This window comes from Patagioenas fasciata, chromosome 1 (genome assembly GCF_037038585.1).
Source record: "Patagioenas fasciata isolate bPatFas1 chromosome 1, bPatFas1.hap1, whole genome shotgun sequence".
NCBI classification, from domain to species: Eukaryota; Metazoa; Chordata; class Aves; order Columbiformes; family Columbidae; genus Patagioenas; species Patagioenas fasciata.
The window spans coordinates 71,553,704-71,577,500 of NC_092520.1; positions in this window are offsets into that span (position 1 = coordinate 71,553,704).

Sequence of the window (23,797 nt, forward strand, 5' to 3'; positions counted from 1 at the left end):
AACACTCACCCTTTACATATTTATAAACATAAATGAGGTCACCCCTCAGTCTCCTCTTCTCCAAACTAAAGAGACCCAGCTCCCTCAGCCTTTCCTCATAAGGGAGATGCTCCACTCCGTTGATCATCTTTGTTGCCCTACGCTGGACTCTCTCCAGTAGTTCCCTGTCCTTCTGGAACTGAGGGGCCCAGAACTGGACACAATATTCTAGATAGGGCCTCACCAGGGCGGAGTGCATGAGAAGGAGGACCTCTCTCGATCTACTAACCAACCCCCTTGTAACACACCCGAGGATGCCATTGGCCTTCCTGGCCACAAGGGCACAGTGCTGGCTCATGGTCATCCTGTTGTCCACCAGGACCCCCCAGGTCCCTTTCCGCTACGCTGCTCTCTAATATGTAATTTCCAAACCTATACTGGAGCCTGGGGTTGTTCTACCCAGATGCAGGACTCTACACTTTCCCTTGTTAAATTTCATCAGGTTATTCCCCGCCCAACTCTCCAGCCTGTCCAGGTCCCACTGGATGGCAGCACAGCCTTCTGGCATGTCAGCCACTCCTCCCAGCTTCGTGTCATCAGCAAACTTGCTGATAGTACACTCAATTCCCTCATCCAAATCGTTAATAAATATATTGAATAATATTGGCCCCAGTACTGGCCCCTGAGGCACTCCACTAGATACTGGCCTCCAACTGGACTCCACACCATTGACTACCACACTCTGGCTTCTCTCCTTAAGCCAGTTTGCAACCCACCTCACTACTCTATTGTCTAGACCCCACCTCCTCAACTTAGCTGTGAGGATGCTGTAGGAGACTGTGTCAAAGGCTTTACTGAACTCAAGGTAGACCACATCCACCACTCTGCTATCATCCATCTACCTTGTTACATTCTCATAAAAGGCTATGAGGTTGGTCAAGCATGATCTACCCTTGGTAAAGCCATGCTGACTGCCTCTAATAACCCTCTTATCCTTGATGTGCCCTGAGATGGCACCAAGAACAAGCTGTTCCATTACTTTCCCAGAGAGAGAGGTGAGGCTGACCGGTCTATAGTTATCCAGGTCCTCCTTCTTGCCCTTTTTGAAGACCGGAGTGACATTTGCTTTCCTCCAATCCTCGCCACCTCTCCCATTTCCCAAGACTTGGCAAAGATGATGGAGAGAATATGTCAAGTGATTGGCTGATGCCCCAAAACACAACAAAACTTTGGCTAGTGTATGCAACCATGGTCTGGCTTCACTTGAGCCTTATCACAAGTAGACAGTCCTCCAGACAATGTGACCCAACTGAACTCCAAACTGTGCTGCACCCAGTGTGCCCCACATTACGAACTGGTGAGAACGGCTGCTTTTATAGATGACATTTCTCATGCATGTGAGTTTCAGAAAAAGTCTGTGGCTAATGTTTTCCATTGCTTAGTTCTTTGAAGCAGCAGCCAGTAACTCCAAATGAAAGAAGGCATCAAACACAGAAATTGATGCACAATAGAAGTTTCTCCAAAACCAAACCTACAAAGCAAAAAAGTGCAGTGAGTTTGTTACAGTTACTCAGTGAGTCAATGGCCAAGCCAGGAAAAAAGCAAGCCTAAAATAGGCATTCTGTCTAAAATTAAGAACCCAGGAAAACAGTGGGCTATAAATGGTCAAACATCATCCAAAAATGCAGACTTCCCACATTTCCTACTGCCTCTCCTAGGGTCAGTAGTCAACCAGAAGAAAAAAAAAAAAAAAAGAGCAAAAAAAAAAAGGCTACCAAAGCCTAAGATGGGAAACGGAGACAAATTATTTCTATTAGAAGATGTCATAAATTTTTCCCTAGTCATCACTGGAAAAGCTCCACTCACTGAGCACCTTATACCAGAAAAGCCTTTTTCTGCATATACAGCATGGCATTGAGTCTACGTGGCACAACTGTCTGATGATCCATGTCAGACTTCAATTCCTGTGACAAGCCCCAGCTGCAAGACTATTCCATGGGTGTTGCACTGAAGAAGACACCACAAATACAGCCATCAATATGCAAACATCTATGCAAATGCACTTGTCATCCGTCCTGCACTCTACATACAGTCCTAGGACAAAACGAAGTTGTGCATGGCAAAAGCACCTGAAGGGAATAAGGAGCTGGTGACATCATGTAAAACTCACAAGCAACAGCAATCTCTTCCTCTTGAGGGTGCGGGTACATCCTGTAAGATGCACAGTGTGATTTTCCAGCAGCAATTCTTGGTGAACGTGTAGTCAGCTGTTACACTGTTGGCCCAGACAGGAGGATGCACGAGGGGCTGTTAATGCAGACTGTCTGACAGGTAAGCTAACTAGCCACATAGATTACTTCACAGTACCTTGTTTAGATAGCCTTAAAAGAGAAACAGTGCCAACTGCTGTAATTAACTGAATTCCTGTTAACAAGTTTACTGTATTGGTCTTTGATGCCTTTAGAAGTAGACTACAAACAATTTGACCAATACAGGAATAGTACACAGACTATCCCTTTAAAATACTCTTCGTATGAAGGTGAATATTGATTTTGCTGGACAGAGGGATATGTTTTCATAGGTGATTATGTCAGCACCACTGTCAGATTTTCTGCTTTTTCAGAAGTACCTTGGGGTTTGGGAGACTTACAAAAATGTGGGAAACCCAAGCATTTCAATTTATAGAGAATCTATAGAGAGAAGTTACCCTCAGGCACACACAACTATTTAAAAAAAAAAAAAAAAACTTTATTACCCAGAGTTACTCTCTTGCCTGAACTCCTGCTCAATCCATGCATACCAGGAGGTAACCATACTGGTAAAGCACAATAGAATTAACATGTGCCTGTCAGCTACATTTGTGGTCTTTACCCTGCTGTGCACAGTGTTAGTTACCACAGCTCAGGGACAGACTAATAAAAGCAGAGGACATGGCAAAATACTCATATTCTGCCCATGGCAATCTGATTGCAGACCTCCAACAAGCACAGAGCAACAAATTATTCAAGAGTTAAAGCATGCCATCTGAGTCCCAGTATGTCCCATGTGATTACTCCCACCCAGCAAATGTGTGTAAAATACACCTCAGTGCAGTTATGCTTGTTGCTGTCAACTAGCCCACAGTAACTTATTAAATCACAGCAGCTTAGTCACGAGTTTTGGTTTCAGCACATAGCACTGGCCTAGGCTCCGGTTTCTTGTATGAGGAAATTTCACGTGTGCGTATCCAAACGAGGTTTAATCTGCTTACTAGGTAATACCAGCAGTTAACACAAGAAGTCAGGTAAGATAATAAGTTCTGCAGCTAGATCAAGACTGGTCTTTCACCTCTACAGCTTACAGTATCTGACCTATCTAATTCTCACCTACTGTATATACTGTAATCATGGAAGTGACAGAATTACAGATAAACCCTCAGCTTCTGTTATAAAGTAATAACTCACCTTTGCCCCACTTTATTTAAAATGCTTTGAGACCCACAACATTTAGAAAGTATCTTATGCTATTGCTCAAGACTACTGCTCTGACAATGAAATTCTAGCTCTCCTATCAAAGCAGTAAAATGCATTACACCTCAGGAACAGAGATGAGAAGCACAACTGTAAAATAAATATACAAACAGGTCTCACTGTATTTGAATTGCTTGGAGGGAAACAAAAAAGTCCCTGGCCTCCATCCATCACCGAAATGCATTAAAATATTTTCTGCACATCCTCCACTGTGTTCAAGCACTGAAGGTTATCACAAACAAAAAGACTAAGGAATATCACGAAAAGTGCTACTAGGCTATATAAATGAGTAGTAGAATAATTTTCTAAAATGATTACCCACTAATGATAGCTTTGAGGTGATAAAACACTAAGTCAGTGCCAGATCACACTCTGGAATAACATGATAATATTCCCCCTACCTAGGTAACTGGAACAATCACACCATTTATGATAATAACAAAATAAACAACCTTATGTCTCTAGACTAAATATTCCCTGTAGTTAGAAATGTTGATTTTTTTTATTCTACTTGCAGAAATGTTGGAAATAAATGCAAGGGACATCTGTGCTATCGATACTACCTCTCTGAAAAACAGCATGCAATATTTTACATGATTTTGACAGATACCAGATCACATCACTGCATGATCTTGTGATGATGAGATCTGTGTCCCACTTTGGAATTCATGAGGGTAGGCAGCTGTGGACCTCCCTGTCTTTCAGGGATATACACATAAGAGATAATCACAGTTTTCATTTATTTTTTTTTTCAAGTTTCTATCCATTTTTTCTGCCAGAGATACCCTTGAAAAATGTAAAGGAAACAAAAATGACAGACAGATTGTTAAGTTTAAACGGATTGGAAGCTATATTCAGTTTCAACAGAAGGCTGGAAGTAAGAAATCTAAAAATAACACCTCCTTCCAAACAACTTGATTAAATTTCAAGCATACAGAAAATCTAAGCACAAAAAAAAAAAAAAACAACCCTCCCTCTCTACCTAGGAAAGCAAAGCAGGGAGTTCTTTAGCTGGCTAAGTGGAAACAACTGCACCTATGACTAGCTGGAGATGACATACCCTGTGTCTCATGGAGATGAGAGCAGTGCATAGCAATCTTATTTAAGCCAGAGAGGATCAGACAAGAAGCTGTCTTGCAAGCTCTTCTCAGTCTCAGTTGTTATACAATTTCCCAGCCTTTATCCCCTCCTTCTCCTTGAAGAGTTGTTCTATTTTCTTGATATTGTCCAGCTTGAGAAATATTTCCTTTTGGTCTTCACATTTATGTGTCTTGGAGAAAATTGGGACAGGTGACAGACAGCTATCTTCAAGTACATAAAATGATGTTATAAAAAGAATGGGAATCAATTATTCCACTTAATTAACGGGGACAGAAAAGGAAATAATGAACTTAAGCAGCATCAGGGGAAATTTAGGTCAAATACAGTTACTGCATGAAGTTTCACAGGGTAAGAGAAAGGGTTAGGCAAATGAACCAGCCATCAAGAGAAGTTAAAGAAGTCCTCAAAGTCCTCATCAGCGGTACACAGCCAAGGTTAGAAACCTCCCTGCGGGACGACTGAGCTAAAATGAAGCCATTCCTATTCCCCCAGTGGAAGAATGGACAGGAGGTTGAACTCAAAGCCTCTTTGAACATTTCCAATCCTCCTTTCCTCTTTTGTTCTTTGTTCCTTATCAACATCTTCTCCTATTTGTTTATGTTGTGTGAAGTATTCTGCAATGTATAGAATGTTCTTTCAAAGCTCTGAAGGAACAGTATATTTATTATATATTATTTTATATATTAAATAATATTATTTATTATAAAAAGTGTTTCTTTCCAATTTCTGTCATGTCAGGACTTCTAAGAGCAAAGCCCTCCAAGACTCTGCAGTAGCTGCTCTTTATCAAGGCCTAGTTCTCATTCCAAGAGACAGACACAGGAACACAAACAATAGCAGCACAGTTCTTTGTAAAGCCCTCTCTCATTCTCTTTCTCCTTTTTTATTCATATAACTAAGAGGATATGTTAACCAAGCAATGAAAATATGAAAGACAGAAAAGTTTTTCTTCCCAGCTTGAAGTTTTTTGTTTTGTTTTTAAAGGGAAAGTCCAGATATGCTTTATCTTGTTTTTTTAAGGGCAGGTTAAATCAAAGTGAATCTGACAAGTGAAAAGTCCATACTTTTTATTTTAGTTTTCATAAAGAATTCTAGGAGTTCTCATCTCTGTTTTTGCTTCCCACTTTAAGAGCAACTGAAAAAGCATAGTATTAGAAGTGGAAGCACTAGGAATAACTTTCAAAAGAGAGTAAAATAAAAAGGATTACTTTCACTTTTAGGCATCTCACGTGCACCTGACTTTCACTTACAAGGTTTTAACAATAAGAATTATAGGTATTACTTTCATTTTAATAGCTTAAAGTCTTCTCTAAAAGAAAAAAATCCCAAATACCACAACAAAAATTAGGGAATTTTTCAAATTTCTCCCAAATTATGCATATCTTTTTCTTCTTATCTACACAGGGAGGCTTTTTACATATACAAGCATATAGAGATGAGATCAAAGGAAATAGTCTATTTTATTGCAGAAAAAAAAATCTGTCAAGGAAAGAAAAGAAAAAGAAAAACCTTCTAATCATTAATTATTAATTCAATTTAGTAATCAAAATGCTCTACTAAACCTTCTAATCATTAATTATTAATTCAGTTTAGTAATCAAAATGCTCTACTGGTATTTCTCAAGATGTTAGGCACATTTTAGCATTTTGAATAATGCAGGGTGCATTGAGATTTCAGATTTTCCATTGAAACTATTATTCACATGAGGTAAGAAGGGACTCAGTTCACCATAATCTGTATATTTCCTACAGCTGGCTGGGGCCATGACTATCTCGGTCACAATAAGCCATATATTAAGATAGGTATCTAAAAGCCTTTACATGGCTTATATGATGGAGATCTTTTACTCTTCCCTGTGCCTACAGATGGAATCTAGACAGTAACTATAATAGCGTTTCTGAGATTTCTGAAGTTAATTAGGAAAAACTTCAGTTTTCTTTGAGTTCCAAATGACTTTAGGACATCACAGCTCTGTCCTAGGGAGCTTGCAGTCTAAACAGACAGGTCAGTGAAGACAATGAAATGGTGATGGTGTGACTCAAAGAAATCAAAGCAGGACAATGAAAGACAAGTTGTCCTCTCAGTCCTGTTTCTTCTGCCTTAGAGCAAACCAATAGACATAGCAAAGATGATTATATCCTACTTTCATTCTGAAATCTGCAGGCTTAAATGCTATGAGATATAATAAAACTATCCCTTTAGGTTAATCTACTGCATAATCTACAGTTACACAGCTATGATTGTAGCTATTTTATTCTATCAGCAGTTATTCACCCCCTAGCTTTAATTCAGCTAAAGAAAGGAGCAGCATAGGGGCAGAAACCCACTAACCATGAGACATACCTATACCAACACAGTCCACAATGGAAATATCACCAACACATTCTCACTGCTACTCTTGTCAATGTCATTTAGGTTAGGTTATCCATCACTCCATCCATGATGACATTATGCACTCTGTTGGAACCTAGATATATGTATGCAGATATAACCATACCTTATTTTTATTAGCACAAAAACTAAATAAATGTACATTGATGATAAATAAAGATCAAAATAGATGATGAACACATGGCTTTTAGCACAATACTCCTTCCACTCCATTGCCATAGTTTGCTTGCAGAATACCTTGCATTCAGTAAGATCAGTACTAACAAAAAGTAAATGCCAACACCAAACTCAATATGAACAAATCATCAAATACTGGGCAATGTACTGCCTAGTAAATGCCACAGGGTCTCTACATGATTAGTGTTCCACCTAAAGAAAGGTCACGCTGCTAAACCTCACTTTTTTCCTGTGGATAGAAACTGTTAAAGTACTGAGACATTGTATGATCTTGGATAACAGTTATTTTCTACTCCTGTTCTGGTACTGTAAAAATCCACATCCAAATCTGGTAGGGCAAAAGAGCTACAATCACAGAGACTTCCATTAAGTCCAGGTAAATAACAGTAATTAGACCCCCAGATCCCTGAAGTGCACTTTAAAGTCTAAGTCCAAATTCCTAAACATTTTTAACATACTATTGCATACCAACAAGTTACCGTATTCCAGTAAGATTTGCCTTTCTTCTCAGAGATGACCCCAAACCAAGTTATATTCTTGAAATAAGGTAGTGTGTGCAAACTTTCAGTGTTTTTATTCAGTCTCATTTACCCTAAGATTATTTCAATTTTTCTTCCAGAAATTGTCAATATTCATTATAACTTCCTAAAAAAAAATACTCCAGTTCATTTCAGCTAATTCCTTCCAATGTTCTACCCAAAGTGCATCCTTTTAGCTGAAACATTGATAGGAGTGGCCATAGAAAACATGCAGTTAATAATGAACAGCTCCTAGGTTGCAGGCTATTTTTATTTGCTTTCTATTACAAAACACAAGCTCCAGCAAGGCTTAACATAAAGATCATTCCCCAGAAACAATGCAATTTAACACTGTTTAGACTGTTTTGGATCCAAGATTCTTATAATCTTCTGCCATCAAATCAACACAGTTTTTTCCTCTCTGCTCACAGATCTTCTCTCTGGAGCTCATTCAACAGTATGTTTGAACTGAATTGTTTTAAAATCCTAAACTTGGACTCAGGCAGAAGAAAGATGATAATGGGTCCTTTTTATTTGCTTGTTGTTGGAACAGAAGCTTAAACTCTTGGGTTCATGAAGTAGAGCCTTGAAAAAAATAAAAATTATATCTATAGTCCAGGAGACCTGTAGTTGGACAATTTCAGTTTCAACTTTCTCATGAAACTTGGGAAAGCATGGTGAGACTGACCATCTAATCCAAACCTCTGACAATTCCAAATTCAATAGAAGGGTTCAGTCAGGCAGAAATTTCCCATCTTACCTCCCAGATTATGAGCTTAAAAAACAAGTATATGAGCCAAAAAGGCGTGATAAAAGTCCCCATTGAGAGAAAGACTTATCCAATGTTCACATTACCATTAGAAAAATCTAGCTTGAGAAAATACAAATTAGAAAGTCACACAGAAGCTCTACATTGCAGGTTTTGTGCAGTCAGGAAAGGGATTAGAAAGCACGAGTACCGAGTGACACCATGTTATCCATTCAGGTTAGCAACATGGAAAAGGGCAAAGAGATTTGAGAAAGGAAGAAAGAATGGGAAATTTAAAATAAATCTGGCAAGGAGACAAGGATAGACGAAAGAGGGAAGACAGATGAAGTGTGACCACAGATGAAAAGAGATTTTCTAGGGAAAAAAGAAGCTACACAGGGAATTGAAAACAGGTGTAAGTCAGATGACTGAGCAGAGACGTACCAACAGGAGAAATAGCTGGATAAAATCCATGCTGAGAGTGACAAATCTCTATCTGTCACAAAGGAGAAATACTGCTTTGTGAAAAGCCAATTTAGGCATCAGGAAGTGTCAGAAGAGACTAAATTACCCACAGGAGTTAAAAAATACAGTTGAAAGGATGAGCAGGCTGGACTGGCCCAGTTACTGTAGTAAACACTGTACTACACAGAAAGAAATCCAAGTCTATTCCTATGCCAGTTGGTGTTTTCCTATAACAAAACGCGGAATGCATAAAGGAAGAAGGGGTCACTGAGGCTGTGGAGACAGCAGCAAAATACTACATGTGGGCAAATTACAAACAGCAGTAAAAAGTCACCACCAGGCTGGAATTTTTTTAATTGATTGAGAGTACATCCATTTTGAAACACATTACAGAGATAGAGATTCCAGGATCTGCTCTGTAAAAATTTTGATGTCTGGGAACTTTAACACCTTCCCAGTTACGTGAATTAGTCTTCCTAGAGTGGCTCACAGTTACTGTAATTTGAAACTAAGTTACAGCATGTTTCTCTGTGGTATCACAACTAGTGATCATGAAGATTATTATGATGCAAAAGAAGATTCACGTCCCACTTTTGGACAGCATAAGACAGTGAACTTTTTTGAAGACAGAGCAAAAAGCCTATTTTTACACAAATATTCCTGGTACTTAAAGTGCCATTTGTACCCCAACTTTTATTTCAAGATTCTGTCTGATGTCACACAGCAGATGTGTCCAGTTTGCTTTGAGAGACTGAGGCCAGGTGCCAGGTGCAACACAGCTCAGGTAGGATGGGGTTAACTAGCCCTGTCAAGAGGCAGAGGGATTTGTTCACAGTCAGGACATTGAGCTGGCACAACCACAACTATTATATTACTTGCCCCAACTCATTCAAATCTAGATAAGCTGAAGTATTCTCTGTGTGATTTAAAGGCAAGCAAAGAGTGAGTTTGCCTGAAGGAAAAATATTCTATGAAGCTTTCAAGGAGGCAGCAAGAATATTGCCACATTTGAACATACAGGTCTATTCCTTCACACGCTATGCAGGAAAACTCTCATTTGGAAATCCCGGTCTGGAGGCTTTTTTTTCAAACACATACTGCAGAAGAATGACAACCCTTTTAAACATATGGAGCTCTATATATATAGCTGAAAATACTTCTACATATGAAAGGTAATATTATGTGTTATAGATACCTTTTAAATATATATCTGTTCCTCCGTTTACTTAGCCTATAGTTGAAATGATTGGTTCAACCTGTTGTTTCAAGGCCCTCATGTCTAAAAATTCATCTCAGCATACTCCATGCTGTTGTCATTTTGATAGACTCTACAATACATTGTTGTCTTCATCTGACTTGCTTTCTGTCATGTTTGTGTAAACAACACCACCACAAAACAGTTACAATCATTTTCACTATTGAAATTAAAAGTATTTATTCCAAAACATATGGTTCATCTGGTTCATCATGGCCTCAGAAACAAAAAAGCTCAGATTTCTCAAGCCATAAACTATCAGCAGCATCATTCCACCTCTATTCAATACCACAATGAAGACGAGTTCTCATAAATAGTCTTGTCACTTCAAGCGGTTTCTAACTTGCTGAAAGAGGAAATATAAATTTCTCAGCACTTTCGTAACCTGGCGTTATTAAAAGTTCAAACATTTGGGGTTTTTATCTGGCTAATTTGGGTATCATTATTTTGGTGGAGTTTTTTTTTCCTCTGTTTTGGTAAGCTTAGATCATAAGTGTCTAGTTTTGATTTTCACCTCTGTTTTGCTAAGACAATTTATTGTATGGAAAATAAACATTCCTTTTTTTCTGTGTCATAAAACATGTTATTTATCTTACCTTCAATGAGTTAATTTGTTATAAACTAAAAATCTGTGCTGAAACACAAAGGGAAAGAAAAATATCAAAAGACATCTGGGATCTGAACACTGATTAAACTTACTTTAACCTCAGGTTTAAAATTGCAGCTTTGAAATTCACAATTTGTTCTGAGAACAATATTAAATATTTAAAGGGCACTTTGTACAACCATCAGATCAGAAACGAGCAACAAAGCACTTTATCAGACAACACAATCCCCATTTTTTTCTCTGATTTTAAAGACATATTTTGTATCACTCAATGGATGGAGAAATAGTGATGGAAAGTGCTGTCATTCTGCCAAAAGCACATATAGGACAAGACAAGTGAGAGCAATTAAACTTCTGATCAGGATAATAATTTAACTGCAGATCTGGAGACTATAATCATCTGGAACATTTGAGCAGTAAAAAATATTACAAGGACTGTGTTCCATAAATTATTATACATGGCTCATCACCTGAAGTCACCTCATCTGAAGGTATGTCATGGCTACCTACCACTCCCCGATAGATGCTGTATTGTCTAACAGCAAGGTTCACAGAAAATAGCAGTCACAGACCACATTAAGAACTGTTTGTGTATCCATTCAGAGCAATATGGAGACAATTCCCAAATGCAGGGTTATAGTTCTCACTAGCTTTCTTTGGCAGGCTGGTGCCTTTATTGCCAAGACACTTGATTTAGCAAAGGAAGAAGCAATCTGATGTTTCAAGCAATCCCTTGTCCCATTCACACACAGAGAAGACTAGATCTCAGTCTCCTCACAGTAAATTGGATTGATATTTCATTATGATGCAGATAAGGTAACCTGGGTGTCTCTTGTTCACTTGCTTTACAGTGTCATACTCTTAAAAACTCAAAGATTCAGCATAATATTCAAGAACACCTGCAAATGGCCAGTCCTTTTTACTGACATTCCAGTATGTCACTGACCTTTCTGCTTTCTTAGGAAAAAGTTGTAGGTGATAATTCATTCAGAGGAGAAAAAAAAAAAGTATGGCTACTTGTTAATGCATCTGGTAAAGCTGCTTTATCACAGCCACTCTGAGGCAAATAATTTGGGGTGACATTCATCTCACTTTATTTCAGCAGTCTAAAAGTCAAGTTTGTAATCTGATCTATTCATTTAGTTCCACTTAAAAGTCAGTGGAAGGAAAAAAAAAAAACAACACATAACAGGCCTCTCCAGCAGACTGGGGATGAGACAAATCCTCACTACATCCTGAAGCAGTTGGTTCGATGGATCATCCCCCACTAGCAAACAATAGAAACTTCATCTGTTCAGGTTCAACACCTTTTAAATTGCTAGTGGTAGGCAAGATGAATCCAGCTATTGAAAGGACATTTATGAAGTTATTTATACCCTATGCTCTCGTGGAAGTCTTACTTACTAAACCTTTGTTGTTTGATCTGAGAGGAACAAAGGGAACTTAGTGTTGGTGGGTTGGACTAGATGATACCCAGAGGTCCCTTCCAACCCTAACCATTCTGTGATTCTGTGACCCAAGTTTGTTTTAAAAGCTGGCAAATGCTCTCTCTCTGCTTTGATTGTCCAGCTGCAAGATGAGGTCTCTTGCATGGCCACTTCTCAAAGGTATGTGGCAAGGACAAGATCACTGGAGTCCGTAGTGATCTTTACATGTGAAGGCACTTGGGTTGCACCTGGCAGCAAACAGGATGCTTAGAACTGCGTTTGCACATCACAGGGTATTTTAGAGTTTTGTCGACACAGACACAAACAATCAGATGATACAGGACTTGGCAACAGTTGAGCTGCTTGTCACAGCCCACTCCAGCAGGGAAGAAAAATGCACAAGCTGAAACCGCATTTCAGGAGTGGGATATGCGCAGAGCTCACAAACAGCTGGTTAATGCAGCTGAGCTGCGGTAAGCAGGTTACAGCTGCCTGGCAGCCCATCAAACTGTGTCAAACAAAGTCCTCGGTATCATCTGACCATGCACTTAGTTTCATATCAGTTTTAAAGGACAGCTTCCTTGTGCACAGTGATGCTGCCGCAGCGTGGAGAGAGCTCATAATTGGAACTTGAGACCTATGGGGTTTTGGCAACAACCAACACACTGCTAAGAGAAAGCAGACACCCCTTATTGCAGGGAACAGCTTTTCCAATTTAATAGCAGGTTTTGAAGCTTGGATATTTCCACTTCACAAAAACAGTTCTACCAAGCTTGTATGGATAAGATTTCCACCAGATTTTGACAGAAGCATGATGTTTTTCTGCCGTGTTATGCTCCGTGTGGACTCCAATCCAAACTCAGTGGAAAGCAGCATCTTGCTACATTTTTAATCTTAATACCGTGTGACAAAGACACTTACCCTGACTTCTGAGTAACAAGGCTTATTTCAAATTTTAAAAAATTACTGTCACTACAATTTACATTTAACAGTGTCTTTCTTGGCTAACACAGGGAAAATACTGCAAGGAGAATTCACAACCATTAATTTCAATAAAAGCATACATTTTCTTTGACAGCATTCACAAGGGTCAATGTTTGCTTTGCTCGGATATTCATTCTGCTTTTCTCTTTGTTTGTGAAGATGCTTGTGGGAAAGCTATAACTGGGTGAACAGACGGGAAGTTTTGTGAAAGAACTCTTTACATGACCATGAAGCCTCTCATGTCCTTCCTTCTGTCAAAAGATTCAGACATCACATTCAGAAAATATAAACAATCCTGCATGACAAAAATAGAGATCATCAAATAGTTACACAAGCTTGCAGAAGAAAACAGAATAATAACCCCTTCATAAAGCAATTCTCAGCCATTTGTCTGAAAAAGCTTTAAAATAAAGTTCCAATCTGCTTTAGTTAAGCACAAATTATTGGACTCAGTATGGGAGAAATTAGATGAATTCCTACTATATCAGCATCATAAAAAAGATTAGAGTAGATGATCTAATAGTCCCTTCCAGCCTAAAATTCTATGAATAAAAAGGAAAAGCTGCTGTACGACTCACATTTTCAGCAAATACAGCAAATAACCCACAGAAAATGTGTGATTTTCCCCTCAGTCAAAAGCACACTAAAAAAGAACATTCGGGTTTCTTGAGTCCCACTGTAAAAACCCGCCTTGTATAACCATAACCTTCTAAAGAAAGAGAGAAAAAGACCCAAAAAGCACTCAAAGCATTTGTTGAGCGATTTTGATTAATGAACAAATTAGTGGCAAAAAAACCTGTTTGCAGATAATTCATGAACAAAACCAGGACAACATTGATCAAATAAATTATTCACTGTAAATAGTTCATTCAGCTCTGGTTTCAACACACGTTACCAATTAAATCAAACAGAGCCCAATCCCACAGCAATTATTTAGGAAGTACAATCTGGCCACTTGAAAGCAAGTCCAGATTGCTTCAACTCTTTCTTTTTTTGTCGATGTGTCATTTTTCCTCTCTCTCTGAGTTGGGTCACTCTTGTCTAACTACAATAGGAGTCAACATTTTTCAACTCTTTTAGCATATTTTCAAGTTTGTAAAAACTAATGGTTTCCCAGCTACAATTGCCTTAGTAAAATTTTTCTTATTCCTTGTTAGTACTTATTATTGAAGTAGTTCTCAGAGCAATAAGTAAATCCATTTCCAGTTTCTTGGTTAACCTTATGCTTATCTTTTTCCTAAAATGACTAGTTGTACATTTAGGTTCATATCTGGTAAATCAGGTCCGTCTTGTCTTTTCCATAGTCCAGCCACTTATTTGTATTAATATTTGGTATCACTATATTGAGTCCAATAAATTCTAAATAATAATTTCTGCTGGATTCATTTCAGTCTTACCTTCAAGTCCGATTATTTCACAGCCTTGTGCTCTTTGTCTCAAGTCTTATTATTTATATTATGTAGCTCAGACCTTCTTTCCACAAGGAAAATAAATCTGGTTTGCAGGTTATTTCTGTCAATAAATATGAGCTATTTCACTTGTTACCCCTTAACATATTGTTTGTTACTCCTTACATATTGTTAAACAGGATAGCAACAGAAGCCATCTAGACTTGTGGGTATGAGCATGAAGATCTTTACAGCCTTAGGTAGGAGATGGTTTTGATGTGTCACTGAAGACAAGCACACTCACCAGTCCTTGTGTACATTAGTCACATGAGGCCAAAATGTCAGTGAGGTCCTGCAAATTACTGAAAACTGTCAGGCTTTAAGACAGGTTTTTCCCTAATTTCAACATTAAAGACCTTCATGAGTAAATCTTTCTACACCTGTGTGGATCCTACTTAATCTTGACAGGTTTCCCTAGAGATGCTCAAGATTCCCTCAGTCAAAAGGGGTGACTTGATTCTGTAATCTACTACTGCTAAAATAAATTAAATTAAATACTGAAAAGTCAGCATTCCAGACACCTAGAAAACATCTGCTCAGTTCTAGTCTGTCGTTTTGGTCACTTAGGACAACATCTATATTATTCTGGCACCTCATGGCTCAAGGTCAGCTTTTTGACTGTTCACAGAGCTTCCACAAAAGTTGCCAGCTGGCTGAGGCCCAGAAGACAACACGATTCTGAAGCACAGGGCACAAACTTTGTTCATACCATCACACTACCCCAGTAAAAAACATGGACAGAATTAATTAATTCAAGATACTTGTCTTTAAGACCTAAACAACAGCCAAAGACAAATCTAATTGTCATTTCTGTTAGGACATTAAAGGGTAATAGTATCAGAATGGAAAAGTGTATGGGCTTATATTGTTCTCAGTTAAAGTCCTACATCTCTCAGACAAAACAGGGAAGTCTGTCAACCTCATCAGTACTCGAGTGCAGGATCTCTCCTTTTTTAACATTTTGCTGTATCAAAAGAGTAACTTATATGGGCGTATATATTAGTATGGATGTTGGTTTTATCAGTCATGTGGAAAGCTTGCATATCTCCTTCCTTTCTCATTGTGGAATGACAAGCAGAGTGTTTTGTAGCCAAGTAACTTTTACCACAAATTCTTATAAAAGGTTTACAGACACTTTCACTTTTCATATTCTGGGCTTCACCATCATGGTGGATATTTTCTAACTCACCTTCCCACCTTTATCCAGTTGTTTGGTCTGTCTTTCTTTTTTTTTTTTTTCTATTACATGTGAATGTTCTTCTTTTTAAGGTGTTCATTATCCTGTGATGCAATTGCTTGCACTCTTGGATGAAGACTTTCTAGGACAGTTACATTTCTACACCAGACTGGTAGAACCAATTATTTGAAACAGTAAGACATGTTAATCAAAACCAGATACATTTACAAGCCAAATGGTTCTCCCTCGAGTTCCTTCCAGTGCAAACAAGGCTTTGCCTTCGTAAAAAGCTGTAGCATCAGAGACAGTATGACTTGGACTATTCTGCATAAAAATTTCTTTTCTATATGACTTCCTATCTTTCAAAAACCTTTTATTCATTGGAGTTATATTTGAAAATAAATCCTTACATGAATTCTTCCTCTGAGTACATTTTCATAAAAGTTCATATACACAAAATAAATACATAACAAATCTTGGAAAATTATTATTTTACTCTGCTTACTAACAGAAAAATCCAGATTCTGCACAGAGAATTAAGATGATTACTGTATTAGTTCTAAGAACAATTTTCCTTATGCTACAACTTGTTGCAGTTGAAGGAATTTTTAAAGTAACAGAAAGAAATTAGGTTCACGCTATGCTAACGAATAAGTTCGTAACAGATAAGAAGCTATCGGAGGCGGTGCAATCGCTGTATTGTAGTAATAACTACACCCAGCTAAACAATGGCAATGATATCAACAAGGCAAATGCAAAGTCCTAACCAGGATAGGTTTTCCAGTAAAGATTTAAGAGTTAAAATTTATAGCAGGTTGAACATCTTACAGCTAAGTCTTTTAGCACATGCACAAATCAGAAATCATGGCAATGACTCCTATGGAAAAGACTTTGATTCTAGAGATGGTGACACAGCATTTTCCTGAACTGAACCCTAGGAGATGACAAAGGGGAAATGACAGGAGGGAGAAGCTGTGCAGTGTGCAAGGAGATTCTTCCTAAGTATGAGAGGTAGCACAATGAAAAACAAGATGATTGTAGGAGAAAACATGCTCAAGGCTGCACATTCTCAGAACAGAGAGTTAGGGGTTATTTTGTCATAGAAAATGAAGCCTGAATGGTCAATGACACTTCATAGCTATTCAGATGGCAATAAATATGTCTGTTTAATGCAGTGGAGAAAGCAAAAGCAGCAGAGAAATGAAGTCATCAGAAATGCTGGCCAGATCGACAAGTCAAGCAGAAGCACAGCAAACAGACTTGAGATGACATGGTTAGGAGACAGCTGTAATCAGTTTGCACATAGATAAGGGCAGGGACAAGTGCTTTGATAGTACAGACTGAAAGGTTAGATCAGTGGATCTCAAAGCACATTATCAACTTATTAATTAAGCCAGCTCCATATCTGTGAGAGTTGGGTACCATAACTTGACAGTCATCACAGAAGTCACTGAAGGGTGGCACAGAGTGGTTCCGTGGCTGCTCAAGGTCACCGAGCCGGGAACAGAACTCAGGTAGTACAAATCCTCCAACAGCTGCTCTCATCACCAGCCTGCCCTCTGTGCTTTTGGGACAAGGGAATTTGCTTTGTGAGTCCACCTGTAGTAATGATCATTCTAGCAACAAACAAGACATTCAAAAAATGTTATTTGAATGTTCAGTTCCTACAAATGTAACACAAAACACAGTTTTATACAGTTCCTTAGTAAAGGAGACTTTCCACTTTAAAGCAAACTGGAGCTAGAGATAGAAGATAGTGAATTGCATAATTTACAAGTGAGACAAATTTTAATGTGATTAAAAGACAGATCCTGTAAGATGTCCAGTACACTTACAGCCTTTCATCTCAGAAAATCAGGTTTTAGCAGTTCAAAAAGTCTCCCACTTGCTCATTGTGAACCCCACAAAAGAATTAATGGAATTAACATTGTCTTCTGTGACAAAATTCCCCAAATTATAGTATGAAATGAACATTTTATCTTCTATCAGTGAGATTATTAACTCATTATGTAGCAACATTTTGAATCAGATCTCGTAGATCGATAGATCCTTTAAAGTCATAATCAAAGTCACAAACACACAAATCCAATTATACTTTAGAAATTAAACCTATTTCTTTGGATGCAGTTTACTCTAAGAACCTGGACTCACAAGTTTGTATTTGCTCAAGAACGTAACCTCAAGTGACAGATGCAAAATAAAATGGGATTATATACAATTTATAAACATGGAAATAATTAAGTTGTAATCATCGATTTTATTCAAGTCCAAGCTTGATTAAGAGTTTCAGGGAAAAAAAAAAAAAAAAAAAAGAAAAAAAAGAAAATCAAACCTTATTTGAAGCTTTTTATTTGCAGAAAACTAAATTTTCTTCCTTGGGCCCCTCTTCTCTTGCTAGTTACCATTAAAAGTCCTGTAAGTAATACAGTATGTTGAGGAAGACATTTGTTCTCTCTGGACAGGAGAACTGTTCCTGTCTCCAAGAAGAAAGTTGAGGTTAAGTGTTGGCTTGGCTTAGATTGTTGCTGTTGGGACATATTTTTTAAAGCATGAGAGTTCATGCCTCACTCAAACTTGTAAATCTTTTTCTTTCTTTCTCTCTTTCTCTCTTTCTCTTTCTTTCTTTCTTTCTTTCTTTCTTTCTTTCTTTCTTTCTTTCTTTCTTTCTTTCTTTCTTTCTTTCTTTCTTTCTTTCTTTCTTTCTTTCTTTCTTTCTTTCTTTCTTTCTTTCTTTCTTTCTTTCTTTCTTTCTTTCTTTCTTTCTTTCTTTCTTTCTTTCTTTCTTTCTTTCTTTCTTTCTTTCTTCAATCTGCCCTTCATTCTCCCCAACCAAATAGTCTATCAGTACTTTCCAGAGATCAATTGGGTAAAATAAGGTTTGTTTAATTTTAAATTTCTGAGTGTTACAGTTTCATCGTACATCTCCTTGTTCACAAGTCTTTTTGGAGGACAGTTTTCAATTCAATTTTAAGTAGAAAACTCAGAAATACTTCATCTTCTTTACAACATGTATTTTTGTAGCACTGAAGGGTCATTTCCTCTCCTCTCCAGAAAAACAAACAAACAAAACAAATAATATAACACCAAAATGTGTTGACCAAAAACATGGAAGTAAATTATGGGCTTTAAATAACTTTTGGGGGCATCTTCAAAAACACAGCCCTCAGATCTGGTCTCACTTCTAATCTTTCACAGGCTTAGAAAGATTAATGCATTCTTAAGGTATGTGTGAAACCAAAAGACAACAATGCTTTTGCTTACAGGACTTTAAAAGATTACTCTTTGATTAGCATATCCAATTCTGATTACTGGATCCAGTATAGATCAATATACTCCTGACACTCAGCCACAACATTAGACAACATACATATTTTTGTATTTCTGTTATATAGGAGCTTAGGCTAAATAAATACGATGGATCTTCAAGCTTAAAAACATGTAAATCTATGTTTTCCAGGGCAAAGTAAACTGTCCATGTCCAAGTAAATCTTAACGGCACACATAATGACACAAAGAAGCAATTTTTTTTCTAACATGATATATTTAACAGCATTCTAGCATAAAACATAAAATAATTTAGAAAAGAACATTAGGTTTCAAAAAGATAGACCCAATTTGAAATAACTGTATCTCTGCAACCACAAACCATCTGTGAATGAAACTCTTTCCACCTGAAAGGGCAGGACACAGAGTTTCCAATGATTATGGCTAGATGTCTCACCCAGTGCACAAACAACCCCCAGCCTCAGTCATTTGCAAGATGATTTGAAATTGGGGCCACCATTTTGAAACACCCTGTAGTTTCCTACTTATCCCAGAATTTCAGTGGCTGGAGGTCCTGAGAGCCATAACAGTATCTGACAGATAAGGACATCCAAACCAAAATGTGAAAAAGGACAAAGTATTTCCTATTATGTTTTGGAAATTATTTCTGGGGTTTTGTCAGTAAAGCAACACACAATGTAATTTATCAAAACACGGCAGGACTGACGCACTCTTATTCCTCAGAGTTCAATGTAGCCAATACATTTTTGTCGCCTACCCTTATTTGGTAATCCTTAAAATACAATTTCATAACCTACATTTTCAAAAGTCAACTTTTTAAACTGTCCCTCCCTCCCCACTGGCAACTAGTTAAATGGTTACTTCAATCTAGACACATGTTTAAAATTCTTTACAGAATCAAGGTTTCTATGAGAGACTATATCCATCAGAAGAAGTTCTCCATATTGAATATATCTGGGGTCTTTTTCTATACAAGTCTTTATTAAAAAATGTAAATGAAGTAGTACACCAAATTTAGTGCTGGAATACAGCCTGTCCTGGTGTACACAACCTGCTTCTATTTTTTCTCCAAATCGTTATTCCAGCATTCTGCTCTTATTCAAACACTTCAAAAACATTAATTGATCTTTCAGATTTACTTTAACAATTTTGCCAGGACAATTCTGATCTTAATTCTGTCCTACAACACTTTTAAGGTATGCAATACAATACACAGAGGTTTTAAAATCATTGTTGGTTTACGTTTTGCACCTTCCTTTGTGTTACAAACAATAACCCATTAATCGTGTCAATCAAGTTTGCATGTGTGATCTTCATAGCTTTTCTCCACTTTGTTTGCAAACTGTTACAGAATTTATTAGCATGCAGTGCAAATACAAGTGATTTAGAATCTCTGTGTAACAGAAGACCCCAACACTAACTTCTGATTGTGTCTCAAAATTGAGAGAAAAAGGAGGAGAAAAGAAAATTTATTTCCTTAAACCAATGAGTCTGAAGACCATGTCAAAACAAACCGAGTTTTCAATACGGCAATAGGAACCAGATGCCCATACCCTCCTCATGTGGGCCAGATCCTTGATCCACTCCACACTGCCTGGTGAGGGAGCAGGAGGAAGGAGGCATTTACTCCTTTCCACTCCTTGTCCATGAGAGAGAACAAGAGACCACAACCACTAGTCCAGGTGGTGGAATGTCTAAATAGGAAAATATTTTTTATATTTTATCTATTAAAAGAATTAAACAAGTTCTATTCAGATTATAGAAAACAAAGAGTACAGTATTTTTGGTTTTAATTATTTGTTAGTAATTATGTTTAATTAATTTTTAAAACTCAGTGAAATGTAAGATCTGATTGCTTTTCAGGTGGAGGGTTTTTACAGTGGAGATTGCAAAGCGTTTGTGCCACCCAAATAGCACACAAAACTCAGGGTAGGATTTTGATGTCACCAGACTTATCTTAATAATCACAAAACCTGTTCTGACTTTTAACACAGGATAACAGAGAAATCATGTTAAAATCTTCTTTATATTCACAAGACATTCTGTAAATTCAGAGGAGCCTTCCTGAACAAACTTGGGACAAGGCAGAAGCAGAGCACATTAGCACCTGTGTTTGGAGACATGGTTGGGAACTGGGAACAGGCGGAATTTTACAGATGACTGATGACATACAATGCCTAGGATGCTCAGCTGTGATTGAATGTTGGAGATCAGTAGTGAACAATTACTTAGCAATATCAGCCTCCTTTCATGTCTCTCAGTTCAGTGACTAAAACATAGGGCATCCAACACCCTGCAATCACTCATAAAAACCTTGGCTAATGGGCCAAGACCTCCTCCTCAGACTTCTTTCTGAAGTACTCATGTATAACAACTAGAAGCAGCAGCAGAAGTCTATAGTGGTCTGTAAAAGACTGCATACTTGAGTAAAAGGTGTAAGAGGGCAAAAAGAACAGTGGGAAGTGATACAGGAGCTCAGAGATACCAGCGCAATCAGGCTCAAATGTACTTTCACCAAACCAGCTTCCTATGTTAATTCTGGACTTAAAGAAAACTGACAGTACAGGAACCAAGCCACAAAAAGTCTGTGATACCAGATTTTTCATTTTTAATTTGATCCAACTTTATTTTTTATTTACCAGCTCACAATAGTCCTGCTGTTGTATCTGGACACACCACACATACATTTGGCCTAACCTTTGTTTTACATTCTCATCTTTCATTTCCAATTATCTGCCAAATAAACTCTTCATTGCATGCAAACATTGATAGTGGCAGCTGAAAAACTCTTGTGTTTAGGGTTTTTTTTTTTTAATTATTATTGTTTTGTGTTGTTGTTTTTGTGTTTTTTTTTTTTTTTTCCTGAGAGACATAAGGCATAAAAGTGAAGATATAAGCCTTCCTGGATGTTTCCAAAAGAAGGAATTGGTCTTTACTAATGTCATCACTATGGACAGATCAGGTAAGAGACTGAGTGAAATCTAGTGCCAGGATCATGCTTCAATAGTTCCCAATTTTATGCTCAAGGCCTCCTGAGTACTTTGTAGGGATAATAAAGTATTTGCTTTTATGCCTTTCCAGCAGCATGCTACAGGCATCCCACTCCGGTAATCCTGCAGTGTCCAATTTGACTGTGCTGCTCAAGACAAGGAACCCACAGGATCACTTCCAAGATGCTGGCATGAGCCTGCAGCTAGTGGTCAACATGGAAAGGCAAAAGTCCTGGTAAGGACCATCTGATCTGCAGCCAGTGAACATGAAAGGGCCAATACGGACGTTTGACAGTCTGGGAGGTGTTTCAATCACAGTCTCAGCTTGGCTCCTGCTTGTAAGTCAGAAAGATCTGTGGATACAAGGGAACACACTAGTGAAATTAAAACCAACAAAACCGATGCTGGCATTGCATCTAAGAGCTAGCAAGCACTATGTTTAGCCAAACCTTATTTAGACAAGCTAAGGTTTTAAGTGCAGCATAGGTAGCCTCACAGTGAGAAGTATTCTATCTGGTGGTTAAAGCACATACCACTGCAGCTTCCCTGTTGTCTTGATCCAGTTTAAACACAACTCAGCTGTATATACATGAGGTTTAATCAAACTTCTGCACTACAGGGTGCAGTATCTTCAGTATCTGAAGACTGCTTTTCCAATGGTGCCCTCCCAGTCATACCATTTGCCATGTCATTTTACGTTAACCGTGTATCAGGGTTCTTGTTTTACCCTGAAGTTTAGTCCCACTTGGACCTCGCCACAAAGCACGCTAATGCTCAGTAGCCTACATGAATGTGAAACATCTCATTACAAACATTAGAAGTGTGGATCTTAATAGTGGTAAAGCAAACTATGTCATACATTTTGACTGTAGTGTGCCTAACATACACACAGTGCCATGCAGTACATCTCCTTACAATCACACATACTCTTTTTTGGTAACAGAGATTGCAGAAGTATTTCCTTTTATCCAATTTTCCTTGGAGAAAAGGAATTTGTTATACCATGAATGAAGCACATTTTTTTAGCTATATGGTTTTCAGGAGGCACAGCAGGACACATAGGTTAAGGCACAGATTCCATAGGATTTCTGTGACCTTTTTAAATACCTGAGTTATAAATATTGACAATTGCTTGCCTGGTCTAACTCACATAAAGCCTAGAGATCAGAACATGTGAGAATAATACCAGCATTAATTAGTTGATACATATCCCGGATGTTTTCATCACCTGTAATCATACCTATGTATTAATAGTTTACCAATGTGATAAATCACTGACAAAGCCAGTGTGCCCATCCATAGAAAGTTACATTTTCTCATGACACATCAATGAAGTAAATTCAGTCAATCAAGTAACATTAGTCATTTCAATCAGTCACATTAGTTAAGAATGAAGTGCAGGATAAATTCTGCGGAATAGAAAAAGTTTCTAATAACAAATTGCATATAGAATACTTCTGTGCTTCAAGTTTTGGAAGGTTTGAGTTTTGAATGTCTTTAATAATTCATATTGTTAGGGGAGCTTTTTTTTTAAAAAAAAACATCCAAACGGAAATGTACTGCAAATGTTTTATGAGCAAATGCAATAATTGTTAAACCGAACATGGTATTTGCTCATTTTTTGAATTACAATACCATTCAAAAGCACTAGCTAACTTTGTTAGGGACTATGCAAATAGAACAAAAAAGGCATTCCATTGATACAAGTATACCTACGTGGGAGTTATTTTCTGTGG